Genomic DNA, 18,496 nt, shown 5'->3' with positions numbered 1-18,496 from the left:
TGTACTCATTCTCATTTATCTTTTATTATTCCTTCCACGTGAGGTATTCTTCATTCCTTTCTGTTCATGTTCAAAAAGCTAAAAATCCTTGAAGCCTTATATAAAATGGAATCTCCTTCTTCAGTATTGCTGGGTTATCCCAAGTGGATGAATTACTGTTGCTGTTCTAGTTCCCTTTACTGGCTTTATAATTCACATTAGTATCTAATTAATTGAACTTTTTACACAACCAATTTTTACCACTAAATTGTGAAATGTTATTCCTTTCTTCAACCTTTAACATCGTTTATGAACATAATAGGAGCTAAATAAATATTTGCTAGCTAAAAATTTGGTTTGGATGTTTTAGTAAATTTAAGAAAATAAGAATCTAAAAATTGAAATTATTTAAATTCAAAGTAAAGATTCTATTGTGATTCTTTCCCATTTAAGTATTAGCATCCACGGATAGTTCTCCCCATTACACTTAAACTACTTTGTCATTTCATTTTCTTAGGTTTCAGAGGACAAAATTGTACCAAGAGTTAGAAACTTACCCTAGATTATGTAGTATTTTAAGGTGATAGCCCAATAGTGCTTCTGAATTTTGTTTGAACACTAACCTCTGCTCTTTTCCTTGAGAGATGCCAACATACATTTGTCAATGACATTTCTTGGCATGCAGTTAAGTCTAACTCAGTAATTTCTTTCTTGAAACCTACTCTACCCATATCTAAGGGGGGAGGGGTAGAAGGAATTTTTAAAAGAAAAACATGATATAGTCATCCCCAATTAGCTTTTAAAGTGAGGGGGTGGGTCTTAAGCATAGGAAATTTTTATTCAGTTGTAGAAGCAAAGCTGTGATAATCTATGCTAATAAATAATACAATAATTGGTTATAGTGCTTCAGAAATCATGACTTAACATTGTTAAAGCATTCTTTTGACAGAGACAACCATAAGCAAGAAGTAGTATAAGTCAATAAGAATAGTACTCAGATATTAGAATTAGAATTTTGCCTGAGCTCAGAGCCAGTTATGAGTACTCCTCAAACTTGACCAATTTTGGAGTTCATTGACTACTTATGAATTTGCCCTTTATCTTCTGTTACTGATCTGCTATGTTTTTCATATTTTTAGATTAATTTTTTGTCAAAGTTGTGGAAGATATAATTCACAGAGTTAGCAACAGCTAGCATCCACTTAGCACATTTTATGGGCCTTTCTGCTAGGTGATGTGTATTATTTTTATTTTTAAAAAATTTTATAGCATTTTTTATTACTCAGTTACATTTATAGTTGTACAATGATCATCACAACCAAATTTTATAGCATTTTCACCCCAAACCCCCAGTGCATCCCCCAACCCAGCAACCTGTCTCATTTGGAAAGTTTTTCAAAGTCTGTGAGTCAGTAGCTTTGTAGTATAGTCTGAAGTCAGGGAGCCTGATTCCTCTAGCTCCATTTTTCTTTCTCAGAATGGCTTTGGCTATTCTGGGTCTTTTGTGCTTCCAAACAAACTTTAAAATATTTTGTTCAAGTCCTGTGAAAAATGTCCTTGGTAAGTCGATGGGGAATACATTGAATCTGTAGATTGCCTTGGGTACTGTAGTCATTTTGCTGATATTGATTCTTCCAATCCAAGAGCATGGTATGTCTTTCCATCTGTTTGTGTCGTCTTTGATTTCTTTCACCAGCATCTTATAGTTTTCAGAGTATAGGTCTTTTATCTCTTTAGGTAGGTTTATTTCTAACTATTTTATTCTTTTTGATGTGGTGGTACATGGGATTGCTTCCCTAATTTCTCTTTCTGATCTCTTGTTGTTAATATATAGAAATGCAGTTGATTTCTGTATATTAATTTTGTATCCTGTGATTTTGCCAAATTCATTGATAAGCTCTAAATTTTCTGGTAGCATCTTTAGGATTCTCTAGTTACAGTATCATGTCATCTACAAATAGTGGATAGTTTTACTTCTTCCTTTCCAATTTGGACTCCTTTTATTTCCTTTTCTTCTCTGATTGCCGTGGCTAGGACTTTCAAAACAATGTTGAATAGTAGTGGCAAGAGCGGACATCCTTGTCTTGTTTCTGATCTCAGCGGGAATTCTTTCAGCTTTTCACCATTTAAAATGGTGTTAACATTGTATTTATCATATATGGCCTTTATTATGCTGAGATAGTTTGCTTCTATGCCTACTTTCTGAAGGATTTTTATCAGAAATGGGTATTGAATTTCTTCAAAGGCTTTTTCTGCATCTATTGAGAGGATCATATGGTTTTTATTCTTCAGTTTGTTAATGTGGTGTATCACACTGATGGATTTGTGGATATTGAAGAACCCTTGTATCCATGGGATAAATCCCACTTGATCATGATGTACAGTCCTTTTAATGTATCGTTGGATGCGGTTTGCTAGTATTTTGTTGAGGATTTTGCATCGATGTTCATCAGTGAAATTGGCCTTTGGTTTTCTTTTTTTGTGGAATCTTTGTCTGGTTTTGGTACCAGGGTGATGGTGGCCTCATAGAATGAGTTTGGGAGTATCCCTTCCTCTGCAATTTTTTGGAATAGTTTCAGAAGGAGAGGTGTTAGCTCTTCTCTAAATGTTTGATAGAATTCACCTGTGAAGCCCACTGGTCCTGGACTTTTGCTTGTTGGAAGTTTTTTCATCACAGTTTCAATTTCAGCACTTGTGATTGGTCCATTCATCTTTTCTATTTCATCTTCTATTTCAGCCTACGCCAGAGCAACAGTAATGCCAGATCTGAGCTGCGTCTGTGACTTACACCACAGCTCACAACAATGCTGGATCCTTAACCTGAGCAAGGCCAGGGATCGAACCCGCAACCTCATGGTTCCTAGTCGGTTTCATTAACCACTGAGCCACAAAGGTAATTCTGTATGATTTCTTTCCTTCTGCTAACTTTGGGTCTTGTCTGTTCTTCTCTCTCTAGCTGCTTTAGATGTAAAGTTAGCTTGTTTATTTGAGCTTTTTGTTGTTTCCTGAGGTGGGCTTGTATTGGTATAAACTTTCCTCTTAAAACGGCTTTTGCTGCATCCCATAGGTTTTGGAGTGTCATATCTTTGCTGTCATTTGCTTCTAGGTATTTTTTGATTTCCTCTTTGATTTCTTCAGTGATGCATTGGTTGTTTAGTAGCATGTTGTTGAGTCTCCACGTGTTCGTGATTTTTACAGTTTTTTTTCTTGTTGTTGATTTCCAGTTGTATAGCGTTGTGGTTGCCAAAGATGCTTGATATGATTTCAGTTTTCTTAAAGTTACTGAGGCTTGATTTGTGGCCCAGAATGTGATCAATCCTAGAGAATGTTCCATGTGCACTTGAGAAGAATGTGTATTCCATTACTTTTGGGTGGAATGTCCTATAACTATCTATTAAGTCCATCTGGTGTAATGCTTCATTCAGGGCCTGTGTTTCCTTATTGATTTTCTGTCTGGATGATCTGTCCTTTGCTGTAAGTGGGGTATTAACGTCCCCCACTATGATTGTTATTGTCGATTTGTCCTTTTAAGGTTGTTAGCAGTTGCCTTATATATTGCAGTGATCCTATGTTGGTTGCATATGTATTTACAATCGTTATATCATCTTCTTGGATTGATCCTTTGATCATTATATAATGTCCTTCTTTGTATGTTATAGTGATCTTTATTTTAAGGTCTATTTTGTGTTATATGAGTATTGCTACTCCAGCTTTCTTTTGATTTTAATTTCCATGAAATATTTTCTTCCATCCTCTCCCTTTCAATTTGTACGTGTCCCTAGCAGTGAAGTGGGTCTCTTGAAGACAGCATATATAGGAATCTTGTTTTGGTATCCATTCAGACAGTCTATGTCCTTTGATTGGGCTGCTTAGTCCATTTACCTTTAAGGTAATTATTGATATGTATGTTCTTATTGCCATTTTATTAATTGCTTTGGATTTGTTTTTGTTGCTCTTTTTTCTTCCCTTCTTGTCTTGTTCTCATCTCTTGTGGTTTGATGGTTATCCTCAGTGTTGTACATGAGTTGATTTTTCTTATTTGTTTGTGTATCAGTTGTAGATTTCTGGTTTGCAGTTGCCCCAAAGTTTTGATATAGGAGTCTCTCTCTATATATATATGAGATTGTTTTAAGTTGTTGATCTTTTAATTGCAAGTGCATCTCCAGTGTCCTGCAGTTGTATTCTCTTCTTCTCATGATTTCTTATTTTTATATCATATTTGTGCATGGAAGATTTCCTATCTTTACTGTATATATGCCTCTACTAGTGAGCCTTGTCATTTGTGGTATTTTTTTTTTCTGGTTTTGGCCTTTTCTTTTCTGCCTAGAGAAGTTCCTTTAGTATTTGTTGTAAAGCAGGTTTAGTGTTGCTGAATTCTCTTAGCTTTTGCTTATCTGTAAAGCTGTTGATTTCTCTTTCAAATCTGAATGAGAGCCTTGCTGGTTAAAGTAATCTTGGCTGGAGGTTTTTTCCTTTCATGTTATGACAAGTATATCATGACACTCCCTTTGGGCCTGCAGAGTTTTTGCTAAAACCTTATTGGGGTGCCCTTTCATGTTATTTGTTTTTTTCCCTAACTTTTTTTGATATTTTTTCTTTGTCTTTAATTTTGGTCAGTTTGATTAATATGTGCCTCAAGGTGTTCCTGCTTGGGTTTATTTTATATGATACTCATTGTGCTTCCTGGATTTGAGTGAGTGATTCCCTTCCCATGTTAGGAAAGTTTTCAGCTATTCTCTCTTCGAGTATTTTTTCTGTCCCTTTCTCTCTTCCTGTAATACGGATGTTGGTGCATTTAATGTTGTCCCAGAGTTCTCCAAGGCTCTCTTCATTTATTTTCAATCTGTTTTCTCTTTTCTGTTCCACATCCATGATTTCCACTAGTCCGTCCTCCACTTCACTTATTTGTTCTTCTGCCTCCTGTATTCTGCTGTTTGTTGCCTCTAATGAATTTTTTGTTTCAGTTATTATATTTTGTATCTCTGCTTGCATAAGTTTTAAATCTTGTATTTCTTTGCACAGTGTTTCTTGTAAATTATACATCTTTGCCTCCAATTTATTTCCACTGTCTTGCATCATCTTCAGCATCATCAGTCTAAAGTCTTTTTCCTGGAGGCTGAGAATCTGAAGATCACTTATGTGTTGTTGTTGTTGTTGTTGTTTTTTCCTTACTCCCTTATCTGAGTTCTCTGCCTTTACATTTTTATGGGTTTTTTGATGTGGTCTTCTTTTTGCAGACAATAGAGTTGTAGCCTCTGTTACTTCCAAGGTTTACTGCCCTTGTGGCTGAAGTTGGTATGGGGGGCTTGCTTTAGGCTTCCTGATGGGAAGGATTGCCCACTGGTAGTGGGGGATGATTCCTATCCCTTTGGTGTGTGGTGCTTTGTCTCTGGATGTGATCAGAGGCAGCTGCATGCCTGGGGGGGGTGTCTTTAGACAGCCTGTTTACAGATGGGTGGTGCCGTGATCCTACTTGGATTATTGTTTGGCCTAGGGCTTCTCAGCACGATGGGTGGGGCCTGACTTTTTCAAAATGGCCACCCCCAGAAGTCCACATGCTGATGAATATTCCCAAGAGCTTTTCTTCCAATGTCCTTCCTCCACAACAAGCCACAGTCACCCCTTATTTTCCCAGGAGATGCTCTAAGAACTGCAGTCAGGTCTGACCCAGATTCCCATTGAGCCTCTGCTTTGCTACAGGACCCAGAACACACAAATTCCTGCCTGTGCCTTTCAAGAATGGGGTCTCCATTTCTTCCAGTCCCATGGAGCTCCTTAACTCAAGCTCCACTGGCCTTCAATTCCAGATGCTCTGGGGGTTCTTTCTCCTAATGCCAGATCCACAGATGTGGGGACCCAATGTGGAGCTCAGAACTCTCATTCCTGTAGGTGAGTCTCTATGATACAGTTACTTTCAAGCCTGTGGGCTTCCCACCCAGTGGGTATGTGGTTGCTTATATTGCATAATCACCCATCCTCCCTCTTGATGTGGCCTCCTCTTTGTGTTCTGGAGTGGGATATCTTTTTAAAAGTTTACAGTCCATTTGGCTGAAGGTTGTTTAGCATTTGGTTGTAATTCTGTTGTTTTTATAAGAGAAGGTGAGCTCCAGTCCTTTATTCCCTCATCTTAATCCTGTCTCCTAGGTGATGTGCATTATTTTTATAGTTATCCTGACTTAAAGGAAAATATCGTTTACATTTTGTAAATTAAGATAATTATCAGTTTAAAAATGTAAAAAATGGGCATCAAGGTGTTAAGCTAATTTTGTCTAAGACACAGAACTGAGTTGTGAAAATGAAATTCATGCTACACCATGTTTAATTTGAAAGCATGCAGTCTTGACACTGTACTTCATGGAATTTAAAAGAGGGAGAGATTACCATTGTATGGGGATGACTAAAAAGATTTGTGAAAGAGATGGCATCACTGTCATCCTCCGAATGAAGAATGGCTCTTTGACAAGTAGATGGAATTTTGGGTGAAGGGAATATAATGGACAACTTACTGTACAACATTTGGAATATATTCGAGAAATGATGCACACCTCAATAATTCTAGGGGCAGCAAAGTGAGGTAAGACTTTCATAGAAATTCTTTGTAATCATTTTGTTTTCTTAATTAATTTTGTTCATGATGGGAAGTATTTGAAAATTTTGAGCAATAAGCAAAATGGTGATATAAAGGTTACTTTAAAATTTTGAAAGAGGTTATTAGAGATTTTGTTTTTCCTAGTATTAATTAGAAAGGTGTTAAAGAAAAACCCCACCTGATAGACATGGAAGGCAAAATCCTATTGAATATCAGCTAGGGTTACTCAGAGGGTGTCACTTAAAAGAGAAACAACTGGAACTGCTGAGGTGGTCTCCCTCAGTGAAGTAAGATGAAGGCACCCTTGAAGCTTCTGAAGGGGCCCCCACATACGTAGCTCTGAATTGGAAATGGTTATCATTTTCACTTTGTTTTAGAGCACCCAAATGCAGAAGTAGCTAGGAAATTGGCAAGGGAAGAAGGTCAAGGTTATAAGGTGGCAGTTGCTAAGCCCACATTGGTCTCATGATCTGGGAGGTAGCTGAGCAGAAGAACATGCATAGAATGGGCAGGTCATTTAGCTGTTTTAGCTCTTTGAGCTCACATTCTGTCTTTGGGCAATTGCTGGAGCATGTCTTCAAAAGCAGCCTGCTCAATGAGCTGCTATATACACTGCCAGCATTCACTTCCTGCTCTCAGCTAAGCATTTTATTATTCTCCTCACTTACCACTAGAGGTTGCCGCAGCAATCAGGAACTGCTTTGAGCCTGGAATAGTATTGCAGTCTAGTGTCTAGAGTTGCCCATTAAGCAGCCCTTCATCACTGCTATGACTGGTATTCTTATAACCAAGTCCTTTGAGAACCACCTTTGGCATTACTTTCTGTAGTATTAGGGGAAATGTGTACAGGTGATAATAGTAGACTATTTACTGTAAAAAAAAATATACCAAGCAAATGAAGATGGCTTCATGTAATTTTTATTTTCTTATGGTAGAGAAAGACCTCTGCTCTTCGTTCCTTCTGCTCTGGGAGCATAAATAAAATTGAAATTTACTTGCTGGTTCAAAGGAATTGTTGAATAAGCAACTACAGGCTTGTGAGTGGATATTAGAAGAAAAAAGAGGGGTAGAGATATTTTTGGATCATACATATCAGGCTGCCACGTAAAAGTAGACAGCTTTGCAGGACGCACAGACTACAGTGTGAGGGGGCTTTTAGAGTTGTGCACTGTACAACCTCGCCAAACACAAAAGGACTGTATGTCAAGGAGGGATGGTTCTATTCGAGGACATTTACTGCGAGAGAGAGTAGAGAGAAAGACTTTCAAGAAATGCTCAAATTTAGAGGTAAATGGGAAAGGAAGGTAAGCTAGCAAGGGAAGGAAGAAGAAGTCAGAGGAACGCAACTGGTCCAGGAAGGTACAGTCGCCCTGGTCCATGTTTCTTCCTCAAAGTGATGTCCATAACTGCCCTCCTGTGATACTTTTCAAAGTGAAAGGAGTTTGTTGCCTTCTGTTCCTAATGTAAAGTCAGTCTCTCTCTGTATCTGTCTTTCTTTCTCTCTCTTTCACACTCACGCATATTAGTATTTGTCACTCTCTCTATCAGCTTTGTTGTCCGTTCAGATCAGTTTATCAGAGCTCAGTGATTTTTGACAACATACTATTTGCCCACAGAAGTGATTGTTCCCACTTAAACTAATGGTAGAAAACTTCATTTCCATTTCCATTCTGTATAAAACACTGATTTTTAAAGCCTGATCCTCCTCTGTGGAGTATATCAAACTTCTGAAATTTTATGAGGGACTATTTTGTAGTCATTCAATATTATCTCTATAAAGGAAAATAGATATTTAAAATTGTTTATTTATTTGTTTATATTTTCATTTTTTGCTTTTTAGGGCTGCACTGCAGCATATGGAAGTTCCCAGGCTAGGGGTCGAATCAGAGCTGTAACTGCTGGCCTACATCACAGCCACAGCAATACCAGATCCCAGCCGAGTCTACAACCTACACCACAGCTGGTGGTAATGCCTGCTCCTTAACCCACTGAGCAAGGCTAGGGATCAAACCTACATCCTCATGGATACTAGTAGGGTTCGTTTCCACTGAGCCACAAAAGGAACTCCTGTTATCTTTATTTTAAAGTTTAAAACTATCCTATCAGCAACCAACAGCCATAATTTGATTCACTGTGTTGAGGTCTTTGGTCTAAAAGTTATATTTCAAAAACTTTGTCCTTAGGGACATTTTCTTTCCAAAGGAATGAAATAATTAGTTCCTAAGAAGTGACATAGCCACACATTGTCAATGTAATTAAATGTGCTGCTGCCAAAGTCAGCCAAGCCTCATTTCTGCCTGATGCCAGAGCCAACATATTTTTTGCTTTATTATTTTATAATCACCACTTAGAGAAGCTCAAGGAAGCTTCTTAAATCTCAGGAAAACTGTAAAATAAGACTGCTTACTATCCTGTCAGTGCCCCCAATATTAAACCATAGTAATTTAGTCCACCCCTACCACTTGCCTTTTGCAGCAATGTGCAATTACGTAGGAATTAATCTGCCTTCTTTAAAAAAAATCAGAAGAGAATTTTCTATGTCTTGGTCCTGTAATCAATGGTGATATAAAATAATGTGGATCATCAACAGTGAAAATCATATTTTATCAACATCTGTTTTTAGGCTAAACCCTAAGCGAATGGTGAATAGATTTTATTTGTTTATTCTTGGTTCCCTTTCATTCACCTTTATGCATCTCTTTTGTGGAGTGGAATATTTATTTGAGGCTGCACATGGCATTGTTTTTCTCATTGCCTCTCCCTGGCATCAGACTTCACCTTCTTGATGACTGGATGGAATAGGAGGTATGACCAAGTAGTGCCTCCAATTACTGGACAACAGTGATTGTGATGAATACTTGATCCAGGTATGTAGGGTTGCTGGATAAAATATAGGATTCCCACTTAATTTGAATTTTAGATAAATGATGACTAGGGCCTAAGTTATGGCATTTTTTCATAGTTGTAGAAATTTTGTCAGATATTGTATTTGTATTGATATAGAATTATCCTCAAGGAATACTATTGTTTACCTGAAGTTCAGTTTTAACTAGGTATCTTGTATCTTCACTAAATCTGGTAACCTTTTTCTCTCTCTCTTTAATGAATGCAGAAGAGAGTTTTTTTTTTTTCTGTCGGGGAAGTATGGAAGAAGATTTAAGACAATTAAAGATAGCCACTTGCGGAATTCCCGTCGTGGCGCAGTGGTTAATGAATCCAACTAGGAACCATGAGGTTGCGGGTTCGATCCCTGCCCTTGCTCAGTGGGTTAACGATCCGGCGTTGCCGTGAGCTGTGGTGTAGGTTGCAGACGCGGCTCGGATCCCGCCTTGCTGTGGCTCTGGCGTAGGCCGGTGGCTACAGCTCCGATTCAACCCCTAGCCTGGGAACCTCCATATGCCGTGGGAGCGGCCCAAGAAATAGCAACAATAACAACAACAACAAAAGACAAAAGACAAAAAAAAAAAAAAAAAGATAGCCACTTGCCTTGATGAATAAGAGGGAAGAGTTTTGTTTTGTTTTGTTTTGTTTCTTTTTTCTTTTTAGGAAAGTAAGCCAAGTAGAGGGGTGCAGTATTTGAGAAGAGACAGTGGCCTCTGAGTTCCAGCTCCCATCTACTGGCCCCAGTTCTAAAGCTCTTTTTCTTATGCTATATGCAATCCCCAGTATCTTTCCCAGGTATGGGAGTTAATAAATTACTTTTTCTTGCATGAGCAAGTGTGAGTTGGGTGCTATCACTTTTACCCAATTAATGGTTAAATTTTAAATAACCGATCACTCACAGTTGGGAAGCATATAGATTTATCAATGAAACAGGAACATATTTGTTAGAGATAAGTTTTTAATTGGGATTGTTTAAAGGAACTCTATAGAATTGCACTGTCTTACATATGAGGAAGATATTGCTCTAGCTTGTGGCTTTAATGCTGTGTTTTTCTATGCACTGGTTGCTAATGACTGTGGCTCATGAGACATTAAAGTCTATTGGTACTCTTCTTCCTTCTCTCCTTTCCTCCTTTGAAGCTGAATGAAAAGCCATATTGGATTCCTGGTTATTGCAACCAAAGTTACAGCACAATTACGTGGTGTTCATGATGGTCTGTTCACTGGACAAATAGATGCTGTGGGTACTCCTAAGCTACTTATAGAGTAACTTTTGATAGGGAGGGCCTTGAAACTCATACTGTCCCTGATTATGAAGTTCTTAGTAATGATTCTCATGAGACCATGCCAATTGCTGCCTTTGGACAAAAACAGCGGCCTTCTCAATTTTTTATGACTCCACCACGGTTACCTTATACTCCTCTCCAGTCATCAGTAACAGATAATGATCCTTTATTAAGACAGTCACCTTGGAGAAGTAAAATTTCTGGCTCTGACACTGAAACATTAGGTGGTTTTCCAGTAGAATTCCTTTCCCAAGTGACCAGATTATCAGAAATTCTCATGATTAAAAAGGAACATATCAAGAAATTAAGGGAAATGAACACAGAAGCAGAAAAACTGAATTCATATTCCATGCTGATTGGCATTGAATTTTAGCGGCGATATGCAATGATTGTTCTCGAGCTTGAACAACTGAACAGGAACCTAAACAAAGTTTTGCATAAGGTTCAATACAACTGCTATGAGTTTGCTCCAGACCAAGGGTTGCAGCCGGCAGATCAGCCGACAGATATGAGAGGAAGGTGTAAGGAAGAGGCACAGGAAATTGTTCGGCATGCAAATTCCTCAACAGGACAGCCCCGTGCAGAAAATGACAATCTGACAGACTTAATCTCCAGGCTTACAGCTATTTTATTATAAATTGAATGTCTAGCAGAAGGAGGAGACCTGAATTCCTTTGAATTCAAATCACTTACAGATTCATTAAATGATATCAAGAGTACAATAGATGCTTCTAATATCAGTTGCTTTCAGAATAATGTAGAAATTCATGTTGCACATATTCAGAGCAGCCTGAGCCAGATGGGAAACTTACGTGCCTTTGCAGCAAATAACACCAACAGAGACTGAGTAGAAGATGTAATTATTTCAACTGCATAGGACATTTGTTTTGAGAAGTTCTCTTGCTTTATGGAGGCTTCCAACACCAAATACCCTAACTGCTGGAAAAACAAGGGAAATTTAAATCTCCAAATAAGGAATTTCAATATACTGTACAGCTTCTTAAACCGGCATTGCTGACGAGCATTATATTTATTTTTCTTTTATTACTCAGCTGCAGTAGCACTTGTTTATGTTACATATGTTTATTAGCAAGTATTTTTAAACTGAAAATGTCTGAACATAATATAATTTCATGGAAGAATATTGACCTTTTTTTTTTAACATGTATGAATTCAATCTACCCCATGCAGACAATTACTGCAGTGGAGAACATGAAGAAACATGGTGTTTTTGTGCATTATGCATGGCAGTGTGGATATTCCACCTAGAAAATTATAACTCCAATTCATTTAGTTGATCACCATCTCAGTCTTCAAAAGATAACATCATGAGATGTGGAAAGTCCTCATTTTAAGGAAGCCACTGGAATAAAGGTGAGAAATATGGACTTTACAAGTATATATGGGAGTTCCCGTTGTTGCTCAGTGGTTAGAGAATCTGACTAGGAACCATGAGGTTGCGGATTCGATCCCTGGCCTTGCTCAGTGGGTTAGGGATCCAGCGTTGCCATGAGCTGTATGTGGGTCGCAGACGTGGCTTGGATCCCACATTGCTGTGGCTATGGTGTAGGCCAGTGGCTACAGTTCTGATTCGACCTCTAGCCTGGGAATCTCCATATGCCGCAGGAGCGGCCCAAGAAATGGCAAAAAGAAAAAAAAAAAAACCAAAAAACAACAACAAAAAAACCAGGTATATATGATGTATACTTGCAATGTGACATGGTTCTACAGATCATTTTATAATAATAAATATTTTATCATAATTTATAAAAGAAACCTTTGTTGTTTGTTGAAAGAAAATGAAGGAGCAGGAAAGAAATATTACTGCAAGATGCTTAATTTCAGCAAATAGATTTGGCATGTCTTTTCCCATCAATTCAGGGCAAAAAGTGCTATTGTTACAAGATTTATTTAAAAAAAAAAGACGGATAACACAATATTTTCATATTTTTTGTTTATTTGTGCAACTTTTGAACCAGATTACTGGTTGAAATCCAACAGTACACAATTTATAAAGTAAAAGGATTTTATAGGGAAAACAAATAAAATAGCCAGTGCTAGGAAATGGAGCAAAAGGTTTGTATTTGGTTATGGTTTTTTTTAGGTTTTGGTTTTTGACTTTTTAAGGAAAACCTTGCCTAAGATGTCAATCTTGTAAAAAGTGTGCATTTGGAATTTTCTCTGTTTTAATATAGAATATTATTATAAAGTCAAAATATAATAAATTGTTTTCAGATTTGGAGTTTAAGATATAGCAGTAGAAGTGGCTTTGATTCTTTTAGATGTCTCATAAAAGTAGACTTTTTATATGTTAATGTATAATAAAATGGAAACAAGATTATTTTCCATTTGAAATTTTTGTATAGTTTAAAAATGCTTTCATATTCTTTGTTGATATTGTGCCACTTAAGAACTTTAGTGCAAAGTTTATATTTAGCTAAACTGTTATGTTAAGAAATGCATAAATCTTTTATTCTTAATATTTGTAATTTGAAATAAATTCATCTGTGAAAAGTTAAAAAAAAAAGCTATATTGGAATTAGGAAAGGCCAAGAGAATTTTTAACTTAATTTTGACATTGTTGAGCTACTGAGCTAAAATAAGCAACTTTTTACTTTCAGATTTTATACAATGTGATAAAACACCTTTTATTATTTATATTACTTCTGGTCAGTTATTTTATTACTTTCAACCTAAAGCATTCTTAACCAAATCTTAAGTTCCTATGTATTTTATTTTTTTCTCTTTCAGCTTACTATTGGTCTGTTGTGAAGATATTTTAGTATTTTTGGCAGCTTAGCATTTGAATCCCCTTCTTAGGTGAAATGAGTCTTGGTGGGAGACAGAGCCAACATTAAACTGAAAACTAAAAGTTCCAGATGCTCACCTTCTCAGCCTCAGTTGAAGCCAGAGCTTAGGCAAATAAGGCTTTCTCAACTGGATGTGCCCACACCAGGTTTTGAGTATGGATCTGGTGACTCAGAGAGCAGTGAAAAGTATGTAATTACCTGATAAAGGAAGTGGTTACAGAAAAATTGTATGTCTGGCATATCAGTAGCAACAGTAGCAAGGGCATTCAGTGTTCTAGTCCTTACAGAGAATAAAGTCATTTTCTCATCAACACACTTTTGCAGTCTAATTTGTGGCATTGTTTCTAGATGCATAGTTCTGAGCAAGATGGTCCAAATCTCCTGATGATTCAGAGGTCAAGCTCTCCAATAGTCTTTTTAATAAATTCTTTTTTTTTTCTTGCTTAATCAGTTACGGTTATCTTCTCTTGCTTGCATCTAAAAACTCTGCCTGATAGATTTTCTGTCTCCTACTAGATAGATCAGAGGAGAGGTAGACTAATCCATAGAAACACCTCACCTTTTTTTCTAGAGTACTCGATCACCTTTCACAAATTAATTAGTACAGTAAATAAGCTGGGAGAAAGGAAAAGGAAGGAAAGAAGCCCACAAACATTTTCAAAATTAAAAATCCAGAAATTTTGCTTTAAGAGTCTATATAAAAACTAATGGTAATGTTTCAGGGTAACTTTTAAGATGTTAACTTAGGTGTTTTTCTCTATTATCCATTTATATTCATATTCAAGTAGGTTGCCAGGCTTTGTGCTTTTTTGGCTTAAGGGAAATTCGGGTATGGAAAAAAAAAACTGAAGTTTCATGTTCACCCAGATTTTTGTCTTCTCACAATCTAGGCCTTTTGATGATACTATGCTAGATGCTCTTGAGGGAAAAGAAAGAGAGAATGCCTCATGAGAGAGATGAAAGGAAAAGGATTAATTTTCCTTATACTGAAAGGGGTACAAGGAGGGGGGCTTATTATAAGGATACCTCAAGGGTCACAGAAGGGACCCTGCTGTTAGTGCTGTGTGAAAAAGCCAGCTCTGTGTAGATCTCAGGCTTGTCAAAGATTCCTACATCCCCATCGTAGTGCACGGGAGCAGTAGGCAGAGAAGGCTGGACCCAGCGACCAAGTGAAATATGTCTAAGTAATAACCGCTGGACAGATGAAAAAGGACCAGAAAGGTCATTCCTTGTCACTGTAGTACTTAGGATACTCATGCATTTTCACAGCCCTAGTGGTGGGGGATCCCCAGGAGTTGCTGAGATTTATACTGTCTTGGCAAGGGATGGACAAGAAATCAATATTAAAGACATTTATAGAAAATAAAGAAATGCACTATTTTATTAGTTAGCTATGGCTGCCATAACAAAGAACCACAGACTGGGAAGCTGAAGCAACAAAAAATTATTTTCTCACAGTTCTGGAGGCTAGAAGTCTGAGATCAAGGTGACATCAGAGTTGATGTTTCCCAAAGCTTTTTTCCTTAGTTTATAAATAGCTGTATTTTCCCTCGGTCTTCATGTGGTTTTCTGTCTGTGTGTGTCTGTGTCCTAAGCTCATCTTCTTTTAAGGACACTAGTCATATTGATTAGGGCCCATTCATATGACTTCATTTTACCTGAATTACCTCTTTCATTTTTTTCTTTTTTTCTCAGAGAATTTAATACATTTGTAGTTGTGCAATGATCATCACAACCTAGTTTTAGAGGATTTCTGTCCCACACCCCCAACACATTCCCCCACCCCCCAAACTGTCTCCTTTGGAAACCATAAGTTTTGCAAACTCTGTAAGTATCTGTTCTGCCAAGAAGTTCATTGTGTCCTTTTTTCAGATTCCACATGTCAGTGATAGCATTTGATGTTGGTGTCTCATTGTATGGCTGACTTCACTTAGCATGATACTTTCTAGGTCCATCCATGTTGCTAAAAATGACGTTATTTCATTCCTTTGAATGGCCGAGTAATGTTCCATTGCGTATATGTACCACCTCTTCTTGATCCACTCCTCTGTCAATGGACATTTAGGTTGTTTCCATGTCTTTGCTATTGAAAATAGTGCTGCAGTGACATTGGAGTATGTGTGTCTTTGCGAGTCATGGTTTTGTCTGGATAGATGCCCAGGAGTGGGATGGCTGGATCAAATGGTAGTTCTATTTTTAGTTTTCTGAGGAATCTCCATACTGTTTCCCACAGTGGTTGTACCAATTTACAATCCCACCAACAGTGTACTAGGGTTCCTTTTTCTCCACACCCTCTCCAGCACTTATTTTTTGTGGACTTTTTGATTGATGATGGCCTTCTGGCTGGTGTAAGGTGGTACCTCAGATTGGTTTTGATTTTCATTTCTCTAATGATAAGTGATGTTGAACATCTTTTCATGTGTTTTTTGGCCCTCTGTATGTCTTTGGAGAATTGTCTGTTTAGATCTTCTGCCCATTTTTTGATGGGGTTGATTGTTTTTTGGTATTGAGCTGCAGAAGGTGTTCATAAATTTTGGAGATGAATCCCTTGTCAGTTGATTCACTTGCAAAGATTTTCTCCCATTCTATGGGTTGTGTTTTCATTTTGTTCAGGGTTGCCTTTGCTGTGCAGAAACTTTTAAGTTTGATTAGGTCCCATTTGTTTATTTTTGTTTTTACTGTCATGACTCTAAGAGGTGGATCTGAGAAGATGTTCCTGTCATTTATGTTGGAGAGTGATTGGTCTATATTTTCTTCTTAAGAGTTGTATAGTGTCTGGACTTATATCTAGGTCTTTAATCCATTCTGAGTTTGTTTTTGTGTATGGTGTTAGGGAGTGTTCTAATTTCATTCTTTTCCATGTGGCTGTCCAGTTTTCCCAGCACCATTTATTGAAGGGGCTGTCTTTTCTCCAGTGTATAGTCTTGCCTCCTTTGTCATAGATTATTTGGCTGTAGGTGCATGGGTTTAATTCTGGGCTTTCTATCCTGTTCCACTAATCTATATTTCTGTCTTTGTGCCAGTACCATGTGGTTTTGATGATTGTTGCTTTGTAGCATAGTCTGAAGTCTGGGAGCCTGATTCCTCCAGCTCCATTTTTCTTTTTCAGGATGTCTTTTGCTGTTCTGGGTCTTTTGTGCTTCCAGACAAACTTTAAACTATTTTGTTCGAGTTCTGTGAAAAATGTCCTTGGTAATTTGATAGGGATTGCATTGAATCTGTATATTGCCCTAGGTAGTATAGTCATTTTGATAATATTAACTCTTCCAATCCACGAGCATTGTATATCTTTCCATCTATTTGTGTCATCTTTGATTTCTTTCTTCAGTGTCTTATAGTTTTCAGAGTGTGGGTCTATTGTCTCTTTCAATAGGTTTACTCCTAGGTATTTTATTCTTCTGGATGTAATGGTAAATGGGATTGCTTCCCTAATTTCTTTTTCTGCTCTTTCATTGTTAGTGCATAGAAATGCCATCAATTTCTGTGTATTGATTTTGTATCCTGTGATTTTGCCAAAGTCATGGATGAGCTGTAACAGTTTTATGGTAGAGTCTTTAGGATTCTCTAGGTATAGTATCATGTCATCTGTATCTACTTCTTCCTTTCCAATTTGGATTCATTTTATTTCTTTTACTTCTCTGATTGCCATGGCTAGGACTTCCAAAACTATGTTGAAGAGTAGTGGTGAGAGCGGACATCCTTGTCTTGTTCCTGATCTCAGCAGGGATACTTTCAGCTTTTCCTCATTGAAAGTGATGTTTTCTGTGGGTTTTTCATATATGGCCTTTATTATATTGAGGTAGATTCCCTCTGAAGGGTTTTTATCAGAAATGGGTGTTGGATTTTGTCAAAGGCTTTTTCCGTGTCTATTGAGAGGATCATATGGTTTTTATTCTTCAGTTTGTTAATGTGAATCACACTGATTGATGTGCTGATATTGAAGAACTCTTACATCCTTGGGAAAAATCCCACTTGGTCATGATGTGCAACCCCTTTCATGTATTGTTGGATGTGGTTTACTAGTATTTTGTTGAGGATTCTTGCATCGATGTTCATCAGTGAAATTGGCCTTTGGTTTTCTTTTTTTGTGGTATCTTTGTCTGGTTTTGGTACCAGGGTGATGGTGGCCTCATAGAATGAGTTTGGGAGAATCCCTTCCTCTGCAATTTTTTGAAATAGTTTCAGAAGGAGAGGTGTTAGCTCTTCTCTAAATGTTTGATAGAATTCACCTGTGAAGCCCTCTGGTCCTGGACTTTTGTTTGTTGGAAGTTTTTTCATCACAGTTTCAATTTCAGCACTTGTGATTGGTCCATTCATCTTTTCTATTTCATCTTGGTTTATTCTTGGAAGATTGTACCTTTCTAAGAATTTGTCCATTTCTTCTAGATTTTCTGTTTTATTGGCATATAGTTGCATATAGTGGTCTCTTATGATCCTTTGTATTTCTGTGATGTCTGTTGTTACTTTTCCTTTTTCATTTCTGATTGTATTGGTTTGAGTCCTCTCTCTTTTGATCTGGCTAAGGTTTTACCAATTTTGTTGATCTTTTCAAAGAACCAGCTTTTCATTTCATTGATCTTTTCTATGGGTTTCTTTTTTTCTATTTCATTGATTTTTGCTCTGATCTTTATGATTTCTTTCCATCTACGAACTTTAGGTCTGTTCTCTCTTGAGCTGCTTTTGATGTAATGTTAGCTTGTTTATTGGAGCTTTTTCTTGTTTCCTGAGGTGGGCTTGTATTGGTATAACCTTTCCTCTTAGAATGGCTTTTGCTGCATCCCATAGGTTTTGGAGTGTCGTATCTTTGTTGTCATTTGCTTCTAGGTATTTTTTAATTTACTCTTTGATTTCTTCAGAGATCCATTTGTTGTTTCATAGCATGTTGTTGAGTCTCCACGTGTTTGTGTTTTTTGCAGTTTTTTTCTTGTTGTTGATTTCCATCGTATAGC

The 18,496-nt window shown here is 37.3% G+C and overlaps 1 protein-coding gene and 1 pseudogene across 5 annotated transcripts in view; both read left to right on the top strand.

Annotated features, from left to right (window-relative positions):
* Nucleotides 1-18,496, top strand: part of LOC110256428 (uncharacterized) — a 1,007,420-nt gene that overhangs the window by 352,815 nt on the left and 636,109 nt on the right. For 2 of the 5 annotated variants that reach the window (XR_014824871.1, XM_084991378.1), the window contains 4 exons: nt 2,717-2,872; nt 5,680-5,868; nt 10,115-10,246; nt 11,929-12,111. The gene's annotated coding sequence lies outside the window, so the exon portion shown is untranslated. Of the gene's footprint in view, nt 1-2,716; nt 2,873-5,679; nt 5,869-9,339; nt 9,436-10,114; nt 10,247-11,928; nt 12,112-18,496 lie in introns of all 5 variants that reach the window. The other 3 variants (XM_084991380.1, XM_084991377.1, XM_084991379.1) reach the window with 3 other exon arrangements.
* On the top strand, nt 10,596-11,584 carry LOC110256344 (protein lin-9 homolog pseudogene; annotated as a pseudogene).

The sequence above is a fragment of the Sus scrofa genome, chromosome 13 (genome assembly GCF_054392235.1).
Source record: "Sus scrofa isolate SSC_HxYL_T2T_F1_AM1 chromosome 13, Sscrofa_HxYL_maternal_Yorkshire_Landrace_v2.0, whole genome shotgun sequence".
NCBI lineage: Eukaryota > Metazoa > Chordata > Mammalia > Artiodactyla > Suidae > Sus > Sus scrofa.
Note: the sequence above shows the minus strand (reverse complement) of the source record. Positions and strands in the feature narration are given on the sequence as shown.